Source organism: Podarcis cretensis (genome assembly GCF_951804945.1).
Source record: "Podarcis cretensis genome assembly, chromosome: 2".
In the NCBI taxonomy this organism is placed as follows: Eukaryota; Metazoa; Chordata; class Lepidosauria; order Squamata; family Lacertidae; genus Podarcis; species Podarcis cretensis.
The window spans coordinates 1,327,462-1,340,940 of NC_137171.1; the positions used below are offsets into that span (position 1 = coordinate 1,327,462).

General features: G+C 44.4%; 1 protein-coding gene across 5 annotated transcripts in view; it reads right to left on the reverse strand.

The window, feature by feature from the left end:
• The window catches only part of OLFM2 (olfactomedin 2), a 225,796-nt gene that overhangs the window by 78,396 nt on the left and 133,921 nt on the right, over positions 1-13,479 (reverse strand). The window lies entirely within an intron of this gene.

Sequence of the window (13,479 nt, forward strand, 5' to 3'; positions counted from 1 at the left end):
GCAACATGGTCAGGGCTTCTGGCCTTGCTCCTAATCCCAATACCTGCAGATGGAGGAGACACCAGTATATTTGCACTACACATTGAAACCAGTTTCAGAATTACAGGAAGTCCTCACAGCAAGCACTACTGGATTCTCTTGCAGGGGCGGGCAGACAGTCAAACCCAACTGAAAGGGGTTTTAAAGAGGTGTTGAAGAGGTGCTGAAGATCTTCATGGGAGAACAAAGGCTCAAAATCCTGGAAATTGCTTTGAGTTTCATTTGTGGGCGGGGAACACAAATCTAATAAATAAACAAATAGGCTTTTCAGCAGGCATAGGAGTTTAGTGCAAATGAGGCAGAGAAAGAAAGGCAAGATGTCATGTGCCTAGGTAAGTTCTCTTGCCCCAAGTTGAGATCTCATCCAAACAAAGGGTATTCTGGTTTACTACATGTACACTCTTTGACTTGGGTCATATCTATATATGCAGCAGAATAATGTGGGGCTGAGAGATTTGTTTCTCTCTCACTTGCTCTCTTTGCAAAGAATGAGGAAGATTTAAAAAAATGTGCCTTTTCTTGAAGTGGTACAGTTCATTCTACCATCCTATCCTGCTCCAGGAGTGTATCTCACTCCACAGTGTCAAAAGGGTCTTACATAGGAAACCCCACAGTAAGCCCTTGTCACCATCTCAGATTGGGCTGTCACATAGGGAACACAATGGAAGAAAGGGAGACTTGGAGCAGTCCTCTGCACACGTGCATACACACACACACACACACACACACACACACAAACACACACACACACACACACTGCTCATCCAAGAAGTCAATCACCATTTTCCAAACCATTTCACAGGGGTCGTTCTGAGGATGAAAACTTTATATTTCCATGAATGCTACCTTGATCTCTTTGAAGGTAATTCAGGATACGAATGCAATTAATTAATTAGACAACAATATACAATAATTATTAATTATTCCTGAATAGTGTAGTAAATTAATAATATATAGTAGTATAATTCACTAGTTGTGACCATCAGAAATTATGTTAATTTGCTTACAAACAACCTGGAGGGACACAGCTGAGAATAAGAAGGGTTTTATCTGTTGATTAGGAAATGTAAAGAAATACACTACACATAGCCTCCATCCCAAGCTTGAAACCAGCCTCCCCCAACTTAGTGTCCTACAGATGTTGCTGGGACTCTAACTCCCTCCACCCCTGAAAATTTGGCCATGGAGGCCATGGGGCTGAAGGCATCTTAAGAGCGAAAGCTCTAGAAAAAAGCCTGAGAAACAGAGGCAGGGCTTATCCTGCTTCTTCGGAGTTCCCATGAAAAAGAAGCCACCAGAGAGACTGGAGATGCCAAGTTCTGCCAACACAACAGCCTGTGGGAAAGATTTGCTGCTTGTCTCTCCTCATCTTCCCCAGCCTGACTCCCGCCCACATGGCATCTCTGTAAATATTTGCTGGCTTTTTGAAGAGTTAGCATTGGCTGTTGTCATTGTGTGCATGCACAGACACACTTCCCCACAAAACTTGCAGAACTGTGAGATGCAGGCAAGTCTGGGAGATCTTTAATACAAAATAAAAAGCAGACAGTTATCAAATTATGCTAATGTGCTGCTTACAGTTAAACAAGAATACATCATGATTCTTAGGGGTGTACAGTTTCCCCCTCTATTTTGTAAGTCCATTTGTTTCCATTATTAAAAACTTCACTCATTTCATTATTCAGCCATTAAAAGCACATTTGTTTCAGCATTTATTTGTTCATGTTCAGTTCCATTTCCCCCTTCTTTGTTGTTATTGTTTTATGTGGCGGCAGCAGTAATGCTTACAGTGGTACCTCAGGTTAAGTACTTAATTCATTCCGGAGTTCCGTTCTTAACCTGAAACTGTTCTTAACCTGAGGCACCACTTTAGCTAATGGGGCCTCCTGCTGCCACTTCGCTGCCGGAGCATGATTTCGGTTCTCATCCTGAAGCAAAGTTCTTAACCCGAGGTACTATTTCTGGGTTAGCGGAGTCTGTAACCTGAAGCGTATGTAACCTGAAGCGCATGTAACCCGAGGTACCACTGTATTTTGGTGGCTCCCTCCCTCCCATAAGCCACTGTCTTCTTTTCCCAGAATGCCACAGATATTAAGAACATAAAAAGAGTCCTGCTGGATCAGGCCCATCGAGTCCAGCATCCTGTCCTCACAGTGGCCAGCCAGATGCTTGTGGGAAGCCCACAACGGAGGGCAAGAGCAGTCACCCCACTTGTGATTCTTCAGCAACTGGCATTCAGAGGCAGACGGCCTCAGACCAGGGAGGTGGGATACAGCCAGCATAGCTAGTGGTCACTGATAGACTTATTGACCATGAATTTGTCCAACCTGTTTTTGAAGTTATCCAAGTTTTGGATAGGTATGATTGCATGAGTGATTTCCATCGTTGACTAGGCATTATGGGGCAAACTACTTCCCTCTATCTCTCTCTCCTGGGTCTTCCAACAGTCAGCCTCATTGGATGGCTCTTAGTAGAGAGAGAAAGAGGAGAGAGATATGAGAGAGAGAGAGAGAGAGAGAGAGAGAGAGAGAGAGAGAGAGATACTATCCAGTTTCTCCACACTTTTCTGTTGCTCTGGGGCATTCTGGCAAAAAAAGTGGCACTTGCCGCTAAAAAATGGCAGCTCTCACCGGGGGACACTATTCTCCTCTCAGGGAATGGTCTAAAATGACACACAGAGGAAACATGATTGCTGACTTGACATTATGTCTCACAGTCAAGGATTGTCATTTGTTTTGCTCCCAACCAGCCACTATCTGTAGCCAGAGTTTCTTCTTGGCTTACTGATCATGGTTTGTTAGAGTGAATGGAACCATGATCCTGGGTTCAGATGCAATGCTGGTTTGAGCAAACCAGCCCTGACAGGTGTGCTCACGGCCATGACAGACGTTGAGCTCTCAAATTTCAGCAGCACCCTGTGCAATGCTAAAATTTTACATCCCCCACCTCTCATGCTCCATTGCTATAGCATTGCTTTAACACCCCCTGCAGTGTGTGCCCAGTGCAGCCACACCAGTTGTGCTACCCTGCTCATGGTAAAGTCTTCCCTGTGGCTTGCTGTGGCATGGAGATGGGTGAGTGAAGAGATGCCCTGCTGTGGTTGAAATACAACCCCAGGTTTCCAGCCACTGCTGAAATCAGCTGATCAGAATCAAGCATTGTTTCTTATCTGCCCCCTTCTTCCCTGCTTTTCATTTCTTGGTCACATGGGAGTGTGACAGAACACTGGGAACTCTTGTATGTAGCTAGATCCTGGAAACATAGGTCATTGTGTGCTTGTTTGACTAAGACAAGGTGGAAAAACTCTCTGGCCCAGTGCCTCTTGATCATTAAAGTGCTGTCTCTGTGTCCAAATGCTTTAGCGCTCTGGGACCATAACCCTGGGGTTATAGGCCACAAGAGCAGACCTGTCACACTGACTCCATCCCAAGTCTGCACTGCCTGCCCTCCTTCCCTCTTTCCCACGATGCCACCTCCCTCTTCCCAACCCACACAAACGCAATGTGTTTCTAAAATTCACTTGATTCCTTTCTTTCCCCAACTAAATATGGAGCGGCAAATGCTATTTTTAGTCCCTGCTTGCCCTGGGACATGCCGAACGCACGTAATGAGTTGTGGCGTGACCTATTCTGTCCTTTCCTGTTATGTCACGAAGCTTCATCACCCATTTGGCTGTCTTCTCTCTTCCCCCGCCCCATCCCATTTCAGTTTCTTAAAGAGGCGCCTGCTAAGAAATTGGAGGGAAAGGCTGCAAGAGAGAAAGGAAGGCCCACAGAGCACCATTCACAGGCAAACAAGCCACAGCCAGATAGTCTGTACTCTTTCAGAGTCCATCAGTGCCTCCTTTCCACCAACCACATCATGCAAGAAAATTGAGAAAGCCTCTTGGGAAACAGAGCAGAAGGAGCAGCCCTTAACAGAGTGGAGGGTGGACAGAGAATGCAAACTAGGTCAGACCCATGTTAGCCAGCCTCATGCTCTCTCCTTCTGGATGTGGCACGGCAACCCGCCCATAATTTACATTCAGCACTTTAGAGATCATCAGCGAGTGATACCATGCCTTCCTATGACTTCTCAGTAGATCAGCCAAATTTGAGTGATACCAAAATGCCAGCTGAAGAGTTTGTGCCTCTCCCCCCCCCCACCTAAAGCAAGTAGCTAGTCCTCCTGGGTGTAGTGGGGTACTCAGGGCAGGACTCTGAGGCAGGAATCCAGGACCCTGCTTAGCGGAATGAGCAGGAGGGCCCCCAAATGCTGCAAGGCTTGAAGTAAGCGAAATAATTACTCAGTACTATCAAAAGCGGAAGCGGGTGAAGCATAAGACCATTAAGTCCAGATCTAAAATCACCTACTGTAACTGGGCCACTGCATGATAGCAGAAACAGCACTCCAAAATATGTGGGCAGAGATGGTAGAGCTGTACAAGAAAAGTGTAGAGAGGATAAGCAGCAGATTTATTTATTTATTTTTTAAACCCAAAACAAAACACCTCATGCTAATCTGAAGCCTGGACCATGATTGCCTGAAAATATTAAACTTGCCCTGAATTGCTTTCTAGAATATAGGCAGGTAAATCTTCCAAGAGATTGTGTAATAGGTAGCAAAGAATTAAAACTCTATATGTTAAATGGGTGATATCTTCTCAAAGGATAAGAAAACAAGAGGGTTTGAACAAACAAAATCAATATTAGAAACTGCAGTGTCATGATTAAGTGGGCAATAGATGTGGGCCACAACACTGAGTATGAAAAGTGGATAAAATTATGGAATACCGGCCTAAAATTTACAGCATGTACATTGTTAAAAGAAAATCTGTTAAAAATGATGTACAGATGGTACCTCACGCCAATTATATTGTCAAAGATGTATAAAACAGGAAATAAAAATTGTTGGAAGTGTGGAGTGAAAGAAGGCAGTTTCTTCCACATGTGGTGGACTTGTGACATAATGAAAACGTATTGGGAAAATATATACAATGAATTAAAGAAGATTTTAAAGTATACGTTTTTGAAAAAAACAGAGTCATTCCTGTTGGGAATGGTGGGAGAAGACATTGACAAGAATGACCAGAAACTGTTCTTATACACAACAACAGCAGCGAGGTTATTGCTGGCTCAGGTATGGAAACAGCAAAAATTGCCTACAATAGAAGAATGGCAGTACAAGGTTACGGAGTATGCAGAAATAGCCAAATTAACAGCAAAAATTCGACATCAGGGGAATGAAACATATCAAAAAGAATAGGGAAAATTTATGTTATATATAGAGAAGATGATGTGAAATAGGGAAACCAGTAGAATTAAAATAATATCTCATAACGGGAAAATACAAGAAATTTACTGGATAATAATATGAAAATGAATTAAAAATGTATATTAGGATTATTATTGAACAATATTTGTAAATGAATATAGACAGACAGCAAGAATTTGTATATATAGAAATATTTATTTGTTTACGGACATTTAATGAAAAAATGAAGAAGAATAATCTTGTGGAAAATGGACAAAGATAATGAGAAAAGTCAAAGAGGACACAAAAAAGCCAGAAGAAGGAAGGAAGAGAAGTCAGCTCGGGAGAGCAAGAACAAATGTGAAATATAATGTATGTGTATGTACAGTATGTAACTAAAAATTCAATAAAGATCATCTGGGAAAAAAATTAAAACTCTATATGTACTTTGTGTACGAACTTAGTCAGTGGGTGGGTAAAGGTCTGTGATATTTTCCAGTTGCTGCACCTCAACCAGTCTCCCAAAAACCTGGTCCAAATGTGAGGTCTGGTTGTGGGATGAGGCACACCCTCCGACCCCTCTTCTTCCTCTCCCCAAGCTGGATGCCTGCAAAACGTGATGTGAAGGCTGGCAACATGAACCCTGCCATTGGGAATCCCTTGCAAGACGACAGCAGTGCCTGGACACAGTCTGCTCCTGCACCCGGAGCAGTGGCCAGAAGAGATAGGACTGCTGGGAGGAGCACAGAGAGAAGAAATGCCCTGGTGCATCAGCATCAGCACAGCTGGACACCTTCATCCGCCCCAGCTGCAACAAAACATGTCTCTCCCGTATCAGTCTCTACAGACACAGCAGGTGCCTTAACCCTCCAACAGTTTGACTTCACCCCCAAAGGCACACTCTTCTACTGTACTGTCTCCGAGACAGAGGATGCCAACAAGGATCCTCTTTTCAAGCCATCTAGTCTGGTGGCCATCACCGCCTCCTGGGGGAGCTTTGTTCTATAGTTACCTTGGCACGACACAAAGGACTTTCTTTTATCTGTCTTGAATCTTTCAGTATTCAGCTTCACTGGATGATCGATAAGTTACATTTTTATGTTTAGAGATGGATGGGTTTCCTTTATAGGGTTTTCTTTTTAAAGGAGGTAGAATTGTAACAAAACAAAATGAGTAGATGCTCCAATTGCCCCCCCCCCCCATTTGTGGGTCTATGTTTGTAGAGCTACATTTTAAAAACTTAGAACTTTAAATAACAGCCTGGAACTTAAGATTACAGTGAAAGTTTTTTTCTTGTTTTAATAAATATTTCATAAGTGTGAAAATAAGAAATTCCACTTTGAGCCTTAGAAAGGCATACTTCTTTATTTATTCTTTTGGTTTGGGCATAGAAAATAAATTGTTTACTGGGGGGGAAAGCAAACAAACTTGAGAGTGGCTGTTAATGTATTGTTTGCTGTAGGGGTATTGTTGTGGGTTGGGTGAATAATAGGTTTTAAGTGGTTGTGGTTCTTTTTGCAAAGGCAGGTTTTTCTTTCTCCTTTCACCTGTGCTTCTGTATTTGTGAAGATAAAAGTAAAATCAAAAGCACTGAATTGAGAATACGTTACACCCTTTAAATTGCACCCACCCACACAACAAAGCAGCTTATAACAGTTGAGGCTCTTCTGCGTCTTCATTCCCACCAATACCTTCCTACGGACTCAGTCATGCTGCCTGCAGGATTATCCCAAGACATGTGTGTTTTTCTTGCTTTTGCTACATGCTCTTTCATTTCCCTGTGCAAACACCCATTATTACAGGGGAGGGGGGATACATGAAGGTGGCCATTGTCCCAAAGGGTGCCTGTAGGTGTCTGGTGATCCTTCCCTGACTGCTTGAGGCAGATCTAGCCTCCATGGAATGGAGCTGGCTGCTGCTGTAATGGCAGCAAAGGCTAGAGCGCAGTCCAAAGGAGGCTGTTTCAGGGCAAATGACTGGCAAGGAAATTGTTAATCACCCACTGACCATCCTTCCCCCCCCCCCCAGTCCTCCCAGGCCCCTTGGCAGCAGGGAAGGGGACCATTAGGGCAGGGAGGCTAGTCCATTAGGACAAATGCAACACTGTCCCACCACCAACCCTCAGGCTGCCCTCCAGCCAGCCTGTCAGCACTGTCTTCCTCAGGTCGCAGAACTCACCAAGGAAGTGGGTGCAGGAATGTACCCAGCGCTTTTCCCATAAAAAATGTTTAGGGGTACTCTCATTTTCCTACTCATATTGAAATACTGCCCCTCAATGAGGCTAAACTTAGATTCACAAAATGTTTAGGGGTATGCATCCCCCTGCTTCCCCCCAGAAAAAAGCACTGGACATACCTAAGGATTGGGCAGGTTGGCCCCTGCTGATGCACATAGAGACCTATAAGCTCAGCTAACTAGCCAGGCTAGAGGCCTTGTGCCTTATCTTGTGCTAGGAGCAGCTTTACTCCCAAGGTTGTAAACACATTCCTAAGCATCTGCATATGAAAGGAGACATGCCTTGCTGTTCTGAGATGTACCTTCAAATGTCCTAACCCCTCAGATAGAAAGGAATGCAAAGAGATCACGTGCAGGGTGGGTGGGGGGGCTTAGAGAGAGTTCTTTGTTCGCTTGCTCAATGAATAGGTAATGAAGGAAAGACCATACATGGTTTAATTAGTTTTGTGTTGTAACTTTAGATTGAAGGAAGTTTATGCACATGTATTCCTTTAATAGATAGCAGCTATGCATACTAGGAAGGCCCCACCCTTCTGGGGCTTTGCTCAGCTTTTGGAGAGTGATCCCACTGAGCCATTATTGCTAGCAATAAGCACCCTTGGTTTTCTCACTGCCATGTTAAGATTTCCTTCAGCCTCAAATGTTGATTTTTGCTATACTGCCAAGGGTGCAGGCCCAGAAGAGTGCAAATATTCGCACCTCTCCACTCTGGCTTGGAGTGGCTAGGAGCCTGTCCACCCATCTGCACACTCCCTGGGTGTGTGGCCAACATCTGCTGCTCTGGGTGGCCAAAATCTGCTTGTTGGACATGTGTGTGTGTCAAAACAAAACAAAACAAATCCTTCCAGTAGCACCTTAAAGACCAACTAAGTTAGTTCTTGGTATGAGCTTTCGTGTGCATGCACACTTCTTCAGATACACTGAAACAGAAGTCACCAGGCCCTTCTATATAGGTCTTACAGGAAAAAGCAAGGGGTGAGAAGGCGAAAAATGGCTTTGTCATGTATAATGAGATAAGAATCCAATGTCTTTGTTCAGACCAGGTCTCTCCATGGTTTTAAGTTTGGTAATAAGTTGCAATTCAGCAGCTTCTCTTTCCAGTCTATTTCTGAAATTAAAGACATTGGATTCTTATCTCATTATACATGACAAAGCCATTTTTCACCTTCTCACCCCTTGCTTTTTCCTGTAAGACCTATTGCAGTCATTAAGAGTCGTCAACAGGCTCATCACAGCTATCTGCCAATCACCCAATCCCACCACCCTTCTGAGTAATACCCCTCCCCACCTTCTCACTATATAGAAGGGTCTGGTGACTTCTGTTTCAGTGTATCTGAAGAAGTGTGCATGCACACGAAAGCTCATACCAAGAACTAACTTAGTTGGTCTTTAAGGTGCTACTGGAAGGATTTTTTTTGTTTTGTTTTGACTGTGGCAGACCAACACGGCTAACTATCTGTAAATGTGTGTGTGTGTTTGCTGAAACAGTTCTTTGACAAGGGCACAAGGTAGCTCTGGGTGGATGGGGACAAAATTCAAATTCCTAGTGGCTCCACCTGGCTCTGGCTCCACCTACTGTTGGCCTCCATGCCACTCTGATGGTCTGCCCTGTCCTGGCTATGCCATGTCACTCCTCATTTTCTCTTTACCCCAAACTTTTCTATCGCGGCCTGTCTAGCTGTAACTTTGTCCCTAAGTAGTTGTCACACAGGCAATCCATGGCAGACTTTCCCAAAGTAACGTTCTTGTTGTAGTTGCAGAGAAGGTGGGTTTGGAGGAGTCACACACACACCAGATCTGAATCCTCACTTCTCAAGGCTGCCTTAAGAAGACAAAAATTACTCCCAGAGATTCAATTGCATCACATAAATCTCCCGAGCACAGACGTCATCGTCTCCCTTGGACTGGTTCAGGCATGCAGGGACAACATCCAATCCATCATTGTATGAACCATCTTCACCGTAAAACAACTGTGATACAGGAAATAGGGAACATAGAAAGCTGCCTTATGCGGAGTCCCTGGTCCCTCCGGCTCAGGACTGCTGATGCCTGACATGGGGGAATCTTGTTCAGCCCAAGGGCCACAGTCCCTTCTGGGCAACCTCCCAGAGGCCACATGCCACTGCTTTGTGGGGCCAGAGGCAAAAGTGGGCAGACCAGGGAATGCAAATGTACCCTTTGTCCAGTAGACTCGTCTCTACACACACTCACAGAGACCTCTCTATCCTATCCTCCTCCCTCCTCTCCTCACTGCATGTTTAATTGGGGTTTAAAGCCCTCATTAAACATGGGGCAGTTCTGTTTGGGGCCAGATATGGATCGGCCCCATAATGATCCAAGCTGGCTTGTGGTTGCTCTGTGGTTGCCATATCAGGGGGGCTGAGCACAGCCCTACCCCTAGGCACAAGGGGTTCACACCCACCCACCCCTCACATTTTAAAGTCATAGTGGAGGGGGTTGGACTGGCTAGCCCCATCCACCGCTGGTATTTGGCAACCAATGGTTGTCCAACCTCTACTCCATAATGGCAAAATGCATTGCGAGAAAATATTAATTTTTGGAATTCTACGACAGCCAAAACCATTGCAGCCCTTTTCTCTATGAAAAAAAATGCTGCAAACAAGACCATACTTTTTTTCTTTTTTTAAAAAAAACCCAGTCCATTTATTTTCACATATGCTAATGCCAAATGTTGATTTTGCTGCAGGAGCACGGACACTCGGCAGAAGGGACGTTTGTCAAAAGCTGGCAGTGTGTTCTCGCTGTTCTCCCAGGCACGTCGGCGGAGGCAGGAAATATTGCCTTTGTTGTGAAAGCTCTCCCCTGCCTGCTCCCCCTCCCTGGCCAGACTCTCTTTTGACACCTCAAGATGTGCCGATTCCATCCCTTGCTTTTCAGAGCTTGGAGCTTATCAATTATGGAGGATGCAGCAAAAATGCCCACATTCCTTGGAAAGGAAACAGCAAGGTCTGGGAATCTGGGATGGTGTCATAGCTGGAGTATTACTTTTACCAGGGAGAGCCAGGTTCAAATCCCAACATGCCCAGGAAGCTTATTTTGTTGCCCCGGCACACCAGTCACCACTTCTCAGCCCAGCCAGATTTGATATGAGGATTGGGAGCTACACCTCCATATGTGCTACTTTGAGATCCTTGGTGAGCTAAAAGTTGTGGGGTGGACTGGATGACCTGCAGGGGACCTTCTCATCCAGTGATTCTATGAACAACAGGGCCTAGACAGCCCCAGCCAGCACAGCCAATGGTCACAGGTGATTTGTGAGTTGTAGTCCAGCAACATCTGGAGGCTGCACCTTTGCCTAAGCTCAGCTTGTATAGCTGTAAGCAAACCCAAGTATAAAAAGGAAAAACAACTGCCAAGAAATATCCAGGGCTCTGTTTCCAAATGGAAACAAAATCTGGGTGAGTGCTGCACCCCAGGAACATCTCACTGGTCACAGAATAGAGGAGACCTGCAACAACGTAAGTACATGAGAGAGCACAGTCTGCAATGGAAGAGGAACTGTTTGTGGGATAGCTGAAATACAGGCAGCAGTTCATTTCTTTAAAATCCTTTTGACTATGTTGAGAACATGACACACATTACATGAAACTTAACATGCAGAATATCACACTGCTTGGGGAATTCATGAAATGTAAATATTTGCAAGGTTGAGGGCAGGATCTGGTCTGTGCCCTGTGCAGGGCAGCATAGATACCAGGTACCAGCGCAACTCAGTGACACAGTGGCCTTGTACCATCTCTGCTGAGAGGCATCATGACTCTGAACACCAGTTGAAACAAATTACAGGGGGACAAATGTCAGGTTCTGCACTTAGGTAGGAAGAACCAGATGCACAAATATAAGGCGGGGGACACCTGTCTTACTAGCAGTACATGTGAAAAAGATCTAGGGGTCTTGGTGAACCAAAAGCTTAAAATGTGTCAACAGTGTGATGCAGCAGCAAAAAATGTCAATGCTATTCTTTTTTATAATAATTTTTATTAATTTTAACATATAAATTATAATACATACCACAAAACTTCACCACTTATACAATCTTTATTTGGACTTCCATCAGCACCTCTGATGATCCACCGTTTTAACTACTTCTTGTGCATTTCTTAAATTCATATTGCCTTTAATTATCATAACTAACCATCCTCCTCTTTATCCATTTTTGCAATAGTTCCAATAATTCCCCTCACAAAACTTCTTGCAAACCTACAAACATAGTCTGATCATCACATTTGCTTTTCAAATAGTCTGTAAATTTACACCAGTCTTCTGTGAATTACTGGTCCCTCAGATTTTGAATCCTTCCTGTTAGTTTATCTAGTTCTGCATAGTCCATTAATTTCATCCTCCAAAATGTCAATGCTATTCTAAGCTGCATCAAGTAGTAGTCCTGTTGTATTCTGCCTTGATCAGATCACACCTGGAGTACTGCATCCAATTCTGGGCACCACAATTTTAGACAGATCATGTTGACAAGCTGGAACATGTACAGAAGAGGGGAACCAAGATGTTCAAAGGTATGGAAAGCAAGCCTGATAAGGAAGAGTTGAAGGAGCTGGGTATGTTTATCCTGGACAGGAGGAGACTGAGAGGAGTTATAATAGCTATCTTCCAATATCTCAAAGGCTGTCCTATGGAAGAGTGAATAAGCTTAATTTTTTTCTTGCTCTGGAGGGTAGGATTGAAACCAATGGTTTCAAGTTACAAAAAAGGAGATTCTGACTAAACATCGGGAAGAACTTTCTGACAGTAAGAGCTGTTAGACAGTGACACAGTCTCCCAGGGGAGGTTGTAGATTCTCCTTTGGAGGTTTGTAAGCAGAGGTCAGATGGGCACCCGTCATGGATGCTTTAGCTGAGATTCCTGCATCGCAGGGGGTCGGTCTAGATGACCCCTGGGGTCCCTTCCAAGTCTAAAATTCTTTGAATCTGTGATTCCTCTGGTTGGCCCCTGTGAGAACAGGATGCTGGACAAGATAGATCCATGCTCTTATGACAGTAACATGGGACAGGAAGGAAGGGTGCTGAGGGGGGAAGAATAATCTTTTTGGTTTTTTACTCCGGCCAGAGGAGGAGGTCAATGTTCACATGTGCTGACTGGCGAAGCCAATCTAGAAGCACCTTCACTGCATTAAATCATTGATGAGGAACTCATCAAAGTTCCTCTCCCTGGTTCTTGGAACTATTCCCAGGCCAAACCCCACCCTGGCCATGCGTCACACCCTGCGAGTTTTTGCCCTGGCTGCAATGCGTCCTTGGGCAGCTCCTCATTGCCTGCATGGGTGAGAGAGAGATTTGTGTGAGTGTGTCCAGAAACAAGCCTCCTATACAAAGGTCATTTACATCCTTTGCTCCACCCCCTTTTGCCTCTGACCCCGCCCACCACTGTCATGTGGCCCTTGGAAGGTTGCCCAGAAGAGAATGCAGCCTCCAAAGCTGGACACGTTTGCCCACCTCTGGATTACGACTAACACATTCTTTACCCCTCCAGGATAAAAGCTCTGGGAAAATGAAACTTGTTTTAGTAAATTTGCAACAAAGATCAGTGTAAATCGAGGTGATTAGCTGCCGCTCTCTCTCCAGGATGCTGCTGAGAAACCTCTAGCCATACATCACCTGAGGCATCTAATCATAAGCCTGCATTTTTATTAAAGCTTATATGTTTAATCAGGGCTTGTATTTTAAAAATGAGTTCAAATTCATAAATGTTTTATGCCAGGCAGAAGACCAGCTGCCTAAGAACCTTGGCAGAATGTTTTTCTCCTAGACAAGGGGCCCCCCTGATTTATAGCAGAAAACAATTCTCAAAGTCGTAAAAAGGGAATTACAGGCTGACAGCCAAGGTTACACTGACCCTACAAATTAAGGGTGGATAAATAGTAAAATGAGCCATATCTTCTTCCTAAGGTTAAGAAGGTCAAGAGCAGTGAAAAAGCAACTGGTCTGGCTGGCAGAAACA